The following is a 17,789-nucleotide window of genomic DNA, read 5'->3' on the forward strand; positions in this document are numbered from 1 at the left end:
AAGATTTAATATGCAGAATACAAAATCCGTTAGCTAGCCATTTCAAACTAAGGAGATATGTCCCAAGACTTAGAAAGAGATAGACTATATGTCTAAACTTCCATACTCATCAATGGTTACATGTACCTACCTTATCCTATGGCACTCATCTTTTTATCTCTATCACCTACCATATATGAATCGACATATCCCTATAGAAGAGTGTTTGAACCTCCAAATCATAATGCTTGATTAGTGGTACCTCTTGATACCTGAGAATACACGGCCAATATTTTTACTACTTTATCTATGGAGTTGAATTCTTTGAAGGTTTCCTTGCTCATGGTTACTTTCATACCAAGTTACTCTAGTAGACTTTCCCTCAGGAAATTGCATGACACACCTATGTCAACAAGCATAAATACTACCTTCTTACTGATTTCCATGTTAATAAAGCATTTCTAACCCTTCGATTTTCTTGTTCCTTGCCTAGGGAACCCATGCCATTAACGAAGACTAAATGTGAACAAGAACCAAAAAAACCTCACATAAGTCTCCATATTCGCTACGCTATTGAACTACACAAATTCCACTTGCATGTTGAGTTGTAGCTCGAATACTACTTGTACTAACTTCAGGGCCTCCTGTAGTTATATGACACCTTTGTGGGTGCAATTTGATACCTTGAGCTTATGGCACTAACATGTTTCACAACTACCTAGTGTGGCATAGTGTTAATCCACCTAGACTATGCCACAAAGTACTTTACCCATGTCAATAACTACATTATATTAAGTGTAGAATTTCATTAATATAAGGAAATAATAATATTATCACTTACACTTCAATTAATCTTCTTCCATTAACAAAATATTATAGTCATATGTAAGACATTAATTTAGCACTAACGTCATCATATACATGTGCAAGAAATGATGGAAACAACCCTTTGACCTTCTGCTTCATTAATAAGTATCAAATACAATAGATATTCAAACAAAAGGCCTAGTTTGTAGGAATACATAGCTAATAACCCACAAGATATTAGAAATTAATTAACAGAGAAATGAAAAACATAAAATAATGTGGAAACAAAAAACAAAAACACATAAAACAAGAGAGACATAGATATAAATGATTCACGCTATTTGGGCTATGTCCATGGAGAAACAACCATTCACTCCTTTTATATTATCGAGAAAAATGAAGAGATACAACCTACAACAGATTCGTTGTAATTTCCTCTCTGCTATCACACAATATCCTCTCTCTTTCTTTCTCAAAATAATAATACACAGCCATAATACAATTACATCATATAAAATGAGGCTTTCCTTCTAGGGAAAAAACCCTAAATTAACATAACTTCTACTCTCAGATTATTTTCCTAATGAACAACCAAGATTAAATTTGAAATTACAATATTTTACAAGGAAATTTTTCATCTATTTTTAGCTTTAGGGGCACTTCCCCCAAACCCCTGCCAAGGGGGGGCTAATAAAATGATCGTCGCCCCCATGGACCTCTCTGACGATGATCATATGGATAGAATATTTGGCTAATTAGGAACATGTATCCAACGTGGATGAAACAAAAATCTATGAGCAATCAAGAAGATAATCATGGTCTACACCCAACAGTCTTCCACTTGGACATGGTTATATAAACTTCATTGTTTCTTCACTTGTTGGTAAACGACTCCACTTGGACCTCTCTGTTTCCCATTTTCATCATTGTACTTGAGCACCAACTGAAATAGAGTAGAATCTTAGTTTCTCCCTGGATACAACTTTTTTTAACATATCTACAGGATTCTAGCTAGTGTGTAACTTTTGCAGATTCAATTTTCCATCTTCCAACATTGAACGTTTGAAATGGTACTTGAGATATATATGTTTAATCTTGGAATGAAACGTTGATTTATTTGCAAGACCAATGGCACTCAGGATGTCACTGTATAACCTATCCATATCCTTCTTCTTTCCCAATTCATCCATAAACCTTCATAACCAAATCACTTCTTTACTAGCCTTTATAGCAGCAACATAGTCTTCTTTCAATGTTGAAAGTGCAATAATGTTTTGTAATTTTGAAACCTAATTGACCGTTGTTCCACCTATAATAAACACATAACCTATGGTGATTCTCTTGTTATCTATATCACCTGCGATATTGACATCCCTATAGAATAATGTTTGAACCACAAAAACATAATGCTTGATTTGTGGTACCTCTCAAATACCTGAGAATACACTTCATTTCCATCCAATGCTCTTTTCCTAGATTGTTTATATACCTAGTTATAACTCCCACTAAATGTGAAATATTAGTCCTTGTGCAGATCATTGCATATACTAAGCTTCCAATTGTTGATGCATATGGGACTTTACACATATAATCCATCTCTTTCTGGCTCTTGGGACACATATTCTTAATTTGTTTGAAATGGCTAGCCAAAGTTATACTAATTTATTTTTCATTCTGAATACTAAATCTTTCCACCACCTTTTCTATGTACTCACTCTAAGATAATGTTAATTTGTAATTTTTACTATCTCTAGTTATTCTCATACCAAGGATTTGTTTTGTGGCACCAAAATCCTTAATTGCAAATTAATTTACCAATTTTTGTTTCAGCACATTTATTTTCTACATGTTACACCATGAAACAAGCATGTCATCTACATATAATAGTAATATAATATAACTTCCATCATTTTTCCTTTTAAAATAAACACAATGGTTAGACTGACATCTAGTATAACCTTGTATAAACATAAACCTATCAAGTTTTATATACCATTGCCTTGGATCATGTTTTAACCCATACAATCTCTTCTTCAATTTACACACTAATGTATCCTTCCATTTGACCTCATAACCTTGTGGTTGTTTCCTATATATTTCTTCCTCCAAATACCCATGGAGAAAGGTTGCCTTTAAAGCTAACTTCTCAAGATGCAAATCTTCTATTGTCACTAGACTTAAAATAGTTCTAACTGAAGTCATTCTAACAATAGGAGAAAACATTTCATCAAGGTCTATACCTTTATTTTGTGCAAACCCCTTCACCACAAGTTTAGCCTTATATCTATGTATACCTCCATCTTCTTCCTTCAACCTGTAAACCCACTTATTCTGCAATGTCGTTTTACTTGTAGGAAACTTAACTAAGTCCCAAGTCTAATTATGTATCAAGGAGTCCATCTATTCTTCCATGGCTTGCTCCCACTTCTTCCTGGTTTCTACCTCCATTTTTTCTCTATATCTTTCTGGTTCACTAGAATCAATCAACAATACATAATATAATGAAGGACAATATTGTTCAAGGGGTCTACTTATCTTAGTAGATATTCTAACACCACTTTCAGGTGTTTGAGGTGCCTATTATTGTTGTGGTTGTTGATAATTATGATTTTTAGGCACCTTTACTTTTTCTATGATATCATTAAGCACCATGTATTCTTTGTTTTCCTTTTACTGTTTCTTTCCTTGCATCCTTTCCTTATACAAGACCTTTTCATTGAATATGACATCTCTGCTCCTAATGATTATGTGATTTTCATAATCATATAAGCGATAACCAAAATAATTAACAACATATGCAATAATAGTACATTTATTTGATTTTGCCTCAAGTTTTTTTTTATTTTCTTTATTAATGTGGACAAAGGATTCACAATCGAAAGTATTTAAAAATGTGTAGTTTACCTTTCTACCTGTCCATGTGTTAAGGGAAAAGTTCCCCTAGGGTCTTGGGCTAATACCCTAGCAGACTGAAAGTTGTCTATATAGAGAAACACACATTCCATACAGCCATAATGCTAATATAAGAAAACTCTACAATAAGGGGCGTACCTGAGGTCCTACGTTTGAGAAGGTCCTTCCAGGGTCCAAACCCTTCTTGGAGTTCCTTTGCTCCTTTGACCTGCAAAACAACCAATTCAAGAAAGTACAACAATATATGAATTAAACATTATAAAGAAAGGTAGTTAGTTATGCAATTAAACAACCATTCACATATGAATTCTAACATGAATATCATAAACATGAAGAAGATTTATATCAGGAACAAAGACAAGTGCTTCTTCTATTATAGACAAATAAAGTATAGAAAGGAACAATTTCATCTGAGTCGTCCTTTCGCAGGCTCCAAGCGGAACCATCCTCCGGATTCGTCCAGTCTCAAGCCTTTAACAAAATCCTTCCATGTCTTACTCCATGATATCACAAGTAGTAAATGGACATCATCACACAAGGAAACAAGGGTTTCCTGTAAAAATGGGGGAAGTGCAGGAGGCACAAGGATCTTCAGACCTGGTCAGGGAAATCTCAGCATAATAACCTTTCTCTCTCTTCTCTCCTCCCTTAGGCCTTCCCATTGAAGCCTTTTATACTTCTCCCAAAGTAGTTTTTTAGTTGGGAATTCGGGAACAGTTGGGCCACAGGCACTAACAGGTGATCAGTAGGTAAAAGCCACGATCTTCGCCCGAAATTAAGGATTTTTATATTTTTTTAAGTGTTTTAATACATATACGTAGGTTGGGTATACACCTACGCACGTATACATGCATTTAGCTCAGGGAAATGTTGCGTATAAGGGATAAAACACTGTTTTTTAAATTTTTGGACCAGGTCTGGAAGGAGGGGTTGCCCTAGGCCATGAGTGCAGCATCACAAACCATAAGAGTGAGATTTGGAGCTATAACAGATTCCCCCTAATATATGAGGTCGGAAGGGGTACATGATGGCCGAAATGTATTAAGAAAGTACATGGAAAGGAAATCTATCAAAAACGAGAAGAACTTCACCAGAGTTCAGCCTACTAAGCCACAAAAGGAGATCAGAAAGAAACACTGTCTGAAGTGGGCATACCCATGCTCAGAAAAATTAAAGCATGTCCGCATATTAAGTACAAGTGGATCCACTAAGTATACAAGTATAAAGAACTGGAAAAACATAATGGATCATATGATCATGATCGAACAAGTACATGTCTGAATATCACATATAAGAATGTCAATGATGCTGGAGGATGAACCAAATCACTGATATCGAGAACTGATGATAAAAGGTACCAACTGAACATGATGGAATAGGATGGTACTACACTGCAAACTCAGGTGCCAGCATATAGAATGTCGCCATGACTGACTGCAGCATATAAGGTGTTATGGCATCAACTAGTAGCAACAGGAGCAACTGTCAAGTGAACCAGTGGATGCTGATACAACCTGAGGTCTTCACCGACTGCCGTGGTACATTTCTACACCATGGGAATAAATGATCTGAAGTTGACCATGTGAGAAATCGTTTGATTACCGATCATTGATGTATACTGTTAACAAATGCGAGACTACTCACTGATAATGATAATGAGCGTCAAGGTACCCAATACAATCTAATAAGTGTGAATAGATGAGCTGGAGTCGAACACCTATAAGAATCTATCGATCAAGAGACAATGATGGTTTCCCACTGTCGATAGAGAAGGATCTGCCACTAATGACTGCAAACCCCAAGGTACTGCCAAATGGACTCTAGATCTTTGCCCCAGAACAATGAGTCAGAGTTGATAGGGAAAGATTTGCTAGAAGGAAGGCATTAAGGCATCCTTCATCAATCTAGTGTGAGTGTAACCCGTAGGCCAATAATGTGGAAGGAATCGGATGAAAGAGATGTAGTAACCCAACCGAAGTACGTTTCTGGCGTACACAAGATGTGACTAGTGCACGACAGAAACCCTCTGAACCAACCAATAATGGAAGCTGACACAGAGGCGAGGTATCCACCAATAGGGTCAAATGGAAACCAAGGTACTACACGAATCCCAATGTGTGATAATGTAAGCTGATGTCGAACACAAGGGAAACCACTCAGCGAAAGACCCATGATACTGATCGATGCTGAGCACAAGGTGACCTATCAATAATGAAAATAGGGCCAGGGTGAAGCTCTAGGCCTGTCCTCAGAGTAAGATGTCGTCGCTGATAAGGACAAGACCCGCCAGCAAGAAGTCAATGGAAACCTTCTCAGACCGACACGAGTAAAGAACCAATGTAACTGATGTGATGATAGACATGATACTGACAACCAGGGATGGCCGACTGAAAAATGAGTCAAGAGACACCGCAGAGAGGCCGACTCAGGTTAACTTCCCTTGAACAAAAGCACAACTCAATGTGACTATGTGGCAGCATATGATGACTCCGTATAAGTTCGTCATGCAGGAGGCATGAACGAACACTCCATATGATTGGAAGAGGTAACCAATCGGGGGAGAACTGACTCAATAACAAGGTTAAGGCGTACCTAAGTCAAACTAAATCCCACCCAAATGAAGGAGTCTTTTTCTTGAGTGCTTTGTTCAAGGGCGACACGACTGACTCTAGCTACCAACAATAAATGGAAATACTGTCCCATTGCCACTCTTTTTGGGCATATATGATTTTTTTTGTATTTTCTTTTAAGCTGGAAAGAGAATAAAAGAATGCTATGGTATAGTGGAAAGAACGAGTGTCGGTGAAACAGATGATCTAGTTCTTGGGAATGGAACATTCCTATGCTCAATACAGGGAGGTGAAAACTGGTCAATGACACACAAAGGTGTGTTCCTTCCACGGGTCAAAGTGTGTCAAGCTGTAAAAGTCAAAGGTATGCAAGGTTTATTTTGCAGTCGTCCTGGTTAAAAGTTGGCTTAAACACGAGTCCAAGTGAAGCCGGCTCTAGGCCAAAAGGTTCAAATAGTCAACATGCAATGTAGTAGTACAACTCAACACAAAGGAGCCTCTAGGGTATAAGGCCAGAACGAAGCGAAGGAGCAAAGAGGAATGAGTCTTCATCGCATAAGTGATGGTGGGACTACAGAGGACTCCCGAGCCTACTCAAATCGGAGTAGCATGGGCAACAAATGTCAATGAGGTGCTAACTACGATGCCCATGTAAAGGATGGCTTCTACCATCATGTCATGATTTAAAGAATCGGCGAGTGAAGATGGCTTACGAACCATAACACGATGGGATCGACCCTATGGCAGATGTATCGAAAAATGGAGGCTAGTATGCATAATGCAATAGAAAAATGGTGTCCCTAACCTATATGCCAGTGAGAAAACGATACCAGCCATGACGGGTCAGCAATCATGGAACCTTCTCGAAACTATCGAAAAAATGTCCAAAATGTCTTGAAAATCAAACCATTCTCGACATTCCAAGCACCCAAGTTAAAAGTCACATGAGGCCAAACAAAATAAAATTTTGAAAAAATTTTGCATTTTCAAAACCTATAAAAGAGTTTTTGGACTCACCATTTTCACCATCTAAGTTTGAGAGCAAAGAAGTGGAGCAAAAGGAGAAAACTTCCCATACGCCAAATTCAACCGTTCAGATTCTTCAAAAACCTCCAGGTAACTCTCATACTTGTCTTGCAATTGATTGTGACTAGTTTTAGAATTTTTAATTAATGTTTTACCGTTGAATTTTTTGCCAAAAATTTCACTACGGCGTATACACGGGTTGGTAATATGAAACCCGTGTACACACGGGCCCTATACGCGACTGTGTGCAAAGGGACCCGCGTATACGCCGCGAACATTTTAAACAAAAAAACTAATGGTTGAAAATCATTTTCTCTTCAGTATGCCAGTCACTTGGCGAGAAAGAGAGCATACCGCAGTGGATGATGAAGTCATGAATGATCCTGATGCTTTGGATGCCCTACGGGGATGTGGTTTGCTTAAATTCTTCAAACTGCCGAATATGAAAGCAAACACACGTCTGCTTGAGATGCTCATTGATTACTGGAATATCGAGGAGGATGCATTTATGATTGACCAGATGCCACTCAGGATAGAAGTGGAAGATATCTATTTCATCACGGGTCTTTCCCGAAGGGGAGAGGTCGTACATTCCCAGGGTAAGACACAGAGCAGTCTCTCGATTGAGGACTACGTACAGATATATTTCCCGCGACATCCAAAAAAGGTTGGAAGTCAAATTTCCATCACACATGTGGCGAGTTTACCACTGAGGATAATTCTGTTCACCATAGCTCGAGTGAACGGATCAGCTTCTCTGCACCAGGCATCATGGCTAACCATGAGCGTGGCAGTTAACTGTCTCACCACTGCATTTGACTGTGTACTCCTCTTCTGGCCAGCATGAAGAGCTAGCTCACTTCTATCAAGAAGGGGCAGAACAAAAACTTTGGATATGGGACTATTCTGTGTTCTTTCATTTTTGAGAGGGTCCCTACACTCTGCCCTAGGGTAGCAGTTTCCATCTGCACCGCACGAGATCCATGCATGGGCAGGTGGGTCGACCTGATGAAACGTTTAGGGGGTGGGGACGTCCCACGGAATGCATTTGACGATGACTTCTTTACCTGGTGGGATCAGTAGATCATTGCCATAGATGACTACCCTTATGCTGGGTTGGATTTCTGAGGAGATCCTGATCTAGCATTACCACCGACCGCAACATGGTACGACATTGGTAAGTATTTTTTTATTTTATGATTTTTTTGGATTTTTCAAATATAATAATGAATTTTGAAAAATATTTTTGATGGGATTCAAATGACTAATATGATGATCATGGTCCAGATATTGGGCCGGTACGACCAGATGGGTTTCCGCGGCATGGACGGCACAGACGAGGAGCCAAAGAGGTGGCTGCTGATACAGAACGACTTCTACATACCGTTCAGCGACACTTGGTGAGACTAAGTCACTGAGTACCTATGGCTGCCGTAGAGGACCTTCCTGAGGATAGGTAGCGTCATGTGGTTGGCATGCCACGTGACTGGGTTCGCACTTTTCAGTGTGTGGCCAATGCGATAGCTACCTACTTAGCCGCTCATCCTGAGCCGGGGCACCAGATATACCGGACATAATTATGGGCATTTCAGTCCCAATTTTGTATATTTTTTGGACAAACTTATGTACACTCGAGATGTTTTATGATATATATATATATATATATATATATATATATATATATAGATAGATAGATAGATATATACAGTTCGACTTTTTGATGCTTGATTTTATTTTGATGAATGATTGATATGCCAGTCTAATGCTTGATTACCAATAGAAGCAACTAACCAATTATGAGATCTTGGAATGTGCAAATAATTAATATAAGTAAATGATCTTTGCAACAACCTCACTCTTAAATACTCGCGAAATAAACATGGATCCCTTACCCGATAAATGTTGTTCAATTGTGACACTATCAATTATGAATCAAGATAAACTACCAATGAGTCGATTCCATAAGAAATTTCCTTGGATAGTAAATTAATGACGGCAGTATACTCAGCCATGTTGGTTGAAGTGGGACCAATGCATATGCCCCTTGATACCATCAATTGACCAGTTGGATAGTAGAGTACCCAAGCTGTGGAAGCAAGATTCCGAGTGTGCCGACTAGCACCATCGGTGAACCCAAAATAGACCAACTCATCTATCAACACCGGCCACAGTAGACCAAAAAGTGTTGATATCAAAAAAATCTCGATGAGATATGTAAAAATATACATAATGTACAAAGAAGCCATTGCCTAACTCCTACTTAAGCAAATTATTTCTTTAGGTAGAGCCTATTTCGGGGCTCTGCCAGCTTGTTTCCCTCAAAATCGATTAACTCATACGACCCTTTTTCTAAAACTCGTTTAATAATGAAGGGACCATACCACATAGGCTTAAACTTGCTTGCCCCAAAGGTGTCCTTATCTTGGTCATAGACCAAGACAAGGTCACCTTCAGAAAAGACTCGAGGACGGACAACTTTATCATACTGCGTTTTAACCCTTTTCTTATGAGCCTCATTCATCGTGGCGGCATCTCGACGCTGCTTATCGAGATGTTCCAAGTGAAGGAGGTGCTCTTCGAGACTCGAAGTCTTTGGAAGGAGTTCAAAAGCTAACTTAAGATATGGAATTTCACATTCAACAAGGAAGATAGATTCCATCCCATAAACTAACTAAAAAGGTGTAAAACGAGTAGCAATCTTCACGGAGGCCCGGTATGCCCAAAGAGCCAGATACAACATAAGATTCTAATTGGACTGATTTTTGTCGATTGTTCGTTACAGGATCATCTTAAGAGTTTTGTTAACTTCCTTGACCTGTCCATTGGCCTGAGGATAATAAGGAGACGAATGCTCCTGCCAGAAACCTAGTTTGAGAGCCAATTCAGACATCAGTTGATTCTAGAAATGACTGCCATGATCAGTGACAATCTCTCTTGGGATACCGAATCTTGAGACAATATGATTAAAAAGGAATAATGCTGCCATGTCACTATCATTTTTATAAGTGGGCATGGCCTCGAACCACTTCGTAAAGTAGTCTACAGCCACGATAATGTACTTGTGATTCACCGTTGAAGGCGGATTACAAGTTGTAAAATCAATACCCCACTTAGTAAAGGGACCGACGGTGACAACGGGAAAAAGAGGAGCTGGATGTGCACGCATCTTTCGAGTATAAATTTGACATGGGTGATAGCATTTGACTGCTTCAATACAATCTTTAAAGAGCGAAGGCCAAAAATAGATGGCACGTAAGATGCGCTGGGCTGTAGCAAGCCTAGATAGATGACCACCACAAGCTCCACTGTGGCATTCATTTAGCACTGAATCTGCTTCCTCTAGGTTAAACAACGTCGAAGGATTGAATCAACCCCTTGACGGTATAATGTATCAGCAATGATAAAATAATTTTTAGCCAGGTGATGTAATTTTTGATGTTAATCCTTGGAGAAAGTAGAGGGAAACTTCGAAGTCTGGAGATAGACAATGATATCTCCATACCAAGGGTCGAGTGAAAATATGAGGAATAAATGTTTGTCAAGAAAACTTTCCTCATAAACAGTATCCTCTCCACAAGGCAGCTCAGAAATTAGCTCAGAAAAAACCATGGATTTCTTAGACTTGGCAGACAAGAACTCGAGATCAAATTCTTGCAAAATGACTATCCATCGATTATATTTGCCCCCAATCACTCACCTACTGAGGACAAATTGAAATGGATTGACCGCCGCTAAGACAAAAGTTTTGCATAGCAGGATATAATGACGGAGCCGTTGGACAGCATGGACAGCTGCCAAGGCCAACTTCTCAACCGGAGAGTAGTGAAGTTCAAGACCTATCAAGCCTCAGCTCAAATAATAAATCACATGCTCGGTGAGAGCATCATCTTCCTAAACGAGAACCATACCAATGGTTGATTCTGTTGCAGCGAGATATAAAAGGAAGTCCCTACCATAATCTGGTGGACTCAAAAGCGAGGCAGAGACTAATGACTTTTTCAAAGCATCGAACGACCGCTGCGCAAAGTCGTCCCACACAAATGGAACTCCTTTCCGTAGCAAACACATGAACCCTTTAGTGATCTCGGCATAGTTCTCTATAAACCGTCTTAAGAAATTAGCCTTCTCTTGAAGACTTTGAAGTTGTCGAATTGAGGACGGGGGAGGCAACTGAACTATTGCCTCAACCTTGAAGGGATCAACCCTAATCCCTTCATCTGACACAATGAACCCTAACAACCGATCAAACGTAACTGCGAAAACGCACTTGTTGGGATTCAACTGGATTTTATAAAAATGACATCGCTCAAAAACCATTCGAAGATGACTAGGGTGATCAATTCTCTTTCGAGAACGAGCAGCGAGATTGTCCAAGTATGCTTCGATGATATGTTTAATGTCGCGGAAAGCATATGACATGGCCTTATGAAAAGTGGCTCCAACATTTTTAAGACCAAAAGGCATCTTTCTGTATGCAAAGGTACCCCAGGGACATATAAAGGCTATCTTATGTCGATATTCAGGACGGATAGAAATTTGATTATAACCGGAAAAACCATCCATGAAGGAAAAAATCTCATTACCCGCACACTCGTCAATAATCTGATCAATGAATGGCGTGGGGTAATTATCTTTCAGACAAGCCTTGTTTAGGTCCCTAAAATCGATGCATACTCAGATTGTTCCTTGCTTTTTATCCACAGGGACTGGATTAGAAACCTAATCAGTAAGAGGAACAGGGTATATAAAACCCGCCTTGAGCAGCTTCTCAACTTCAGCTTTAATTGCTGCTGCTTTCCTAGGGTTAACCGGTCAAAGCCTTTGACGGACCGGTTTGGCATTTTCATACGTCTTGATCTCATGTTGAACTATAGAAGGATCAATGCCAGGCATTTCTTCATAAGACCAAGCAAATACATCTCGAAATTCCTTGAAAAGGTCAGTGTAAATTTGAATTTCTTCAGGGGAACATTCGATTCTGATGAAGAGATTATCGATCACGTTAGGGTCCCTAGAGATGTTTATAGGTATCATTTTCAAAATCACCGACATATTACCTTCAGCACGAAAGTGTGCTGGAGCCAAAGGATTTGATACCGTACAAACATCACTAGTAAAGAGCTTGGAGAACCTAGATTCTACTTCCTGCAATGGAGGAAGGAAGTATGAACGATGGTGTAAGTCTTCCCAAGGTCGATCTATACCCATCATTGCTTCGAGGATTGCTTCTTAAGTAGGTAAAACTGAATCTAAATAGTCCAAGGCAGAGGTAGAATCAAGGCTCTAGGCCGGGGCCACATCACCATCTAACTCTTCTTCAGAAAAAGGAGTAGAGTGGTCGTCTGTAGAGTTAACGATAGACTGATATCTAAGCTCAGCTGCAGACATAGGGAATGCCATTCCATTTACTTGTCCTTCAGCTAATGTGGTCATAGGTGAAGGCAAGGTCCAAGGGTTTGAAAAATAATGAGTTCGGAAGAACTCTTCTCGAGGAGACTCCTTAGATGATGAAATGACATTGATTCTAGCGATAGGAGAGGGAAGATCAAAGGTACCCATCAATGAGGAATACATCCCCACTCCTAGATTCTCAGTAGGCGGACGAGGGTTATCCACTAAGGGAACAGTAGAGTCAGAGATTGCTTGAGGATCGACTGGACAATAATCCAATTGATCAACCTTAACGATTTTCCCCTCATGAGGAAAGCAAATGACATGAAAGAGAGTCGAAACAACAGCATCCATTTCATATACCCAGTTCCTTCCTAAGAGGAGATTGTAGTCTAGGTTAGCATCAATGACTTCTACTTCAATATTGACGACCTTCCCCCCAACACATATAGGAAAGGCTGGGATAATCCCATGCAGCTTATGAGAATGACCATCAAATGCAGTCAAGATGGTACGTGAAGGAACAGCCGAAGGCGATCTAATAGCCTTCCAGCATGACATCGACATGACGCACATGGAAGCTACTTCATCAATAACGGTGCGAAAAGTGTTAATTTTCCGGTATGTAGACTTTGTTTGGAAAGCCATATGATAAGGGAGTGCTTTTTGACATTTAACATGTCGAAAGTGAGCACTAAAGAGTTAGCTGGATCAACTGCCCCAATCACGGAAAGTAAAGCACTTCGTTGAGCCGGACACGACTGGAGAACCTTTAAAGTGGACATGGCACACGGACTCTGAGCTAGATCCTCAAAAATGGAGTAGTTCTGGGCGGCCCTAGCATTAGGATTAATAGTCGCACGTTTAGCTAAACCTTTCGATATCCAAGGTATAGTCTCGAAAGGGGGTCGCTCAATATGAAGGTCGATATTTCCGAGAGCAGTCTTGTCCTTGGAAGTTTCGGCTTCACCATAATCATGTGACCGAGTAGCCACATGGACATTAGAACCCATCATGAAAACATTTCATGATTTTTCCCCTTCTTGGTTGCCCCCTGCGGAGGTTCCAGGGTTTGAACTCGCGCCAGCAAGAAGTTGTTGCCCTTGGGGAAAAGGGTTAGTTAACACAACCTGAGAACTAGAAGTCCCTTACTGCACTAACAAGCGCTGAGCGTCTTCAATCTTGGGGTAGAGGTGAGTTAAATGGTATCCACCACACAATTTGCATGGAAACTTGACTTTCTTTCTAGACTCATTTCTACCACCACCACCATTATTGCCGGATTTATTTGCGTCAGCCTTCCCATCCTGATTCTTTTTCTTTCCTCGTCCTTTCTTTTTCCCATTGGGATTTTGATTTCCTTTAGGGTTATCAGATTGGATGACATTAATCGAAGAGGGTTGGGAGGCCGGAGGGTTAGACAATGTGACTTGGTTGTTAGGAGCAGTTATCAAAGACAACTGCTACAGTTTGCAAAGACAACTGCTGCAGTTGGCTCAACAAGTTCACCGCATTTGTGTCTATCGATCCAACAATACCATCCGCATGGGGACCTGGCTTCGACTTGGTTATATCAAGCTTAGATCCAGGAGCATCTGGCAAGTATTTTTGTAGGATCCCAGACTGAGAGTAGATCAATTCTAATTGTTGGGCCCTAAAAATGGCTTTCTCCTCAGAATAGACTCTAGACATGGAGACATCCTTAGAGATCTCAGGTTGTAAATATTTCAAAAACTATTCGAGACGGTACTCCGGAGGGATTTTAGCTTTAATGAGCCTCTTTCTCCGTCTCCATTCTTGAATATGGTCAGAAATGTGAGTTGCCTTATCCTGATGAAAAGTCGCCAGAAGTTCAGTTCCGGCATCATAACGGATAGACAACTGGAAATGATTTAAGAAAATATTAGCTAAGTTAGCAAAAGATGTAAAGCTACCCCCTGGCAACTCTATATACCATTTGGCCACATTACCAGTCAAGGTGCATTGAAAAAGTCTCAACCTAATCGAGTCATCAATAAGGGAGTTCGATGAGCACCACAAATGGAATGTGGTTACATGGTCGTCGAGGTCTTCACCACTCTTCCCTTCAAATTTTGGAATGTCTGAAGGGAGTTTGGTTGGGACCAAAGGCCAGGCCGAATTGTACTTGATTGGATCGTTTGTTAACTTAGTGAGATCTGGCAAGTTCAAAGTTGCCAGAAACGGAAGCCTAGGAGGACCTTGGGGATTCCACCCAGACTAGGAAGAGCTCCCAAAGTTCTGAAAAGATTGGCCTGGATTTTGGAAGGTACCAGGCTGCCCGAAGTAACCAGCAGAACCAGCTAAACTGAAAGGCAAGCCTTGTGATCCAGCAAAATTCGGAGTTTGACCAACTCCGGCCGCAAACCCTCCATAACCAGCAAAGATTCCTCCAAAAGGATTATAAGGAGTTGATAACCCCTGATACGGATTCTAAGCAGAATCTAAGGGAGGAATACTTTGAAACGAACTAACTATGGAGTACGGCCTATTCCCTTGTTGGCCGAAAAACGGATTCCCAGTTCCCATGCCACGAACTGTAGGGTTAGTCCAACCTTAGAAATGATTGCTGCTTTGTCCTGTAGAAGAAAAAGGCATAGATCCTACTGTTAGGTTGGAATGTGGTATATGACCACTTCCAAAAGGAAAACCCTAGAATGAAGCTGATCCACCCATCATGGACGTGGCGGCACTAAACAGAACTGACGAAATACCCTATGAATGGGTGCGAAATCGGAAGAATCTAAAACTAAAATCATTGGTTTGGGAATTTCCACTCGTGGAAGGAATGGAGGTAGACCCAACTAAAGATGTGCTAGCAAAAGACCCAAACAAAGAGGCAGAGGAGATGGAAATCGTTCCTCCCCCTTGTACCGATGTTGGAGTCTGCATAGTTGTATCACTTGTAGTAGAAACCATGCTTCCGGTAGTGGTCATCGACGGTAAGTGCGTAATGTGACCTGGACTTGACGGTCTATGCATCAGAGTCCCAACGTATTGTAATACTTCTGGATGGCTAGATGGTAGGGGAGAATTCGGAGCCGCTAATGACTCTGAGAGTTCTTCTACCTCTATGTTATTCTTTGTTTGAAATAGAACTCGAGAAAGAACTGGAGTGTTCCTCTCCTGTTCTGCGGAAGTGCCAGGCCTTACTTGAACGCTAATGCCCCCGAGAGGAGGATCAATCCCCGATACGTCAGCTGTCGTGGGATGAAACCCACCAGCAGTATTACCTCTGCGCCTTCTAGGAGAAGGCTATAAACTTGGTGGTGAAAGACCACGAAGTCTTCGAGACCGTCTAGGTGATTGGTCAGCCACTTTGAATTTTTTTCTAAGATCTAACTAAAGACTCAAAAAATTGAAAGCTAGGCCAACTAAGAGCACACACTATAAAGTCCCTAAAGATATCAGCCAGTCAAACAACTTCCAAGTATTTCCGCTTCGAGTGATTAGGACTAGACACCGAAATACAAGAAAGTGAATTAAGGGGCCTTCTGAAGATAGTCTGGGACAATGAAGGCCCAGTCCTATCAACGAAGGTAACAGAGGAAGTTACGCTGACCTCCTAACAACAGCCTGCGTCGATGCAAGCCCCCAAGCTTCACAAGGGTGCCCTCCAGTAGTACCATTGAGAGTGATGCAATGTCGACCTCAGGGGCCATGAGATTCCCCTCCGCATCCACCTGTGTAGATCCCTAGGAGTAGCAACTATGGATACCAACTCATTGCAGAAGCCAGGCAGAACAGTTGTGAGGTAAGTTGAGACAAGTAGGAGAGGGGGTATCTCTCTTCCCTGTCTTCACAGACCCTCGTGCTTAACTCCCAGATTTAGAGCTTTCCTGGTCTTCCTAACGCTATTGGATTTTCACTCACTATTCAGACTCCTATCTTTAACAATTTAAATGGCCTTGGAGAGTTATCTCTCCACTCGCCTAATCCAAGGCCCTAAAATCCTAAAACTTGTTGGTATATCTAACTTGATAATAAAAAAGTTTTAGTGAATTTTAATTAGCGCTTGATTTTAAAATAGGTTGTTCTTTAAGTCACGGGATAAGAGAAAGTGAAACTAGTGGTGTTTTGACGCAAAAGAAATTAATAAAAACCAAACTACATGCAAATGCACTTGTTTTCATTTTTCGATGAAAAGAAATTTCTACAGGGTTCAGAGGAACTTCAAATAAAACAAATTTTTCTTTTCTTTTCCTTAATTCAAGCTTCACACTCACAAAAGTTAACAAAAATATGGATGCCTAAAAATATGTGCAAATCTATCCTAATGCAACAAGTACATGCTGATGCAAGACTTAAGACTACTCTAAATCAAGAAATGAAAGTTACCTGCTTATCAATTTTTATTTTTCCACTTAAAATGTTTAGATGGAATATGAGTTGCTACCATTCATTTCCTCTAAACACTAAAAACAAGTTTCAAGACAAACAAAAAGCACTTTCATTCATTAAAAGGAAACCAAATCAAAACAAAGTTCAAGAAAGAAAAACCAAGTTTTTCAAAAAGTTTTCTTCAAAAGAAAAAACAAAAATGTCTTTCCAAAAATGCTCTCAACAAGACTGAAACTTTATGATTGAAGAATAGGCAACAAACACTTTTGCAAGTTGACAACACACAATGGATGAAAACTCAACAAAAAGAAATGTGTTTAAAGATGCTCTTAACAATCAAAAGCAGCAATGAAAGCTTTGGCAACAAAGACCAAAAGATCAAAAAGACAAATTTCAAGAAAGTGTCAATCAACAACTTTCATGAAACAAAAAAGTGGATGGTCACAAAAAGCAGTTTTGTCAAGCAAACAAAAAGTCACCAAAAACAAGATTTAACACAAAGATTGAGATCAATCTTCCCACCCTGATGAATCAGAGCAGCCAAGATTCCCAGCAAGAAATCTTGCGTGCTTAAGAAAAAACAGATGACGCTTGCAAAAACAAAAACAAGACCAACACTTCTCACAATCAGAGAGAATTTGAAATCAGATACTTACTGTAAAACTAACAACTGACACTGGAAAGTAATTGTTCAATACTGAATCAAATCAGCAGATAGACCTTCAGAAACAAAAGATTTAAAAA

The sequence above is a fragment of the Pinus tabuliformis genome, chromosome 4_2 (assembly GCF_031772625.1).
Source record: "Pinus tabuliformis cultivar Carrire ecotype Pingquan chromosome 4_2, CPIR1, whole genome shotgun sequence".
NCBI classification, from domain to species: domain Eukaryota; kingdom Viridiplantae; phylum Streptophyta; class Pinopsida; order Pinales; family Pinaceae; genus Pinus; species Pinus tabuliformis.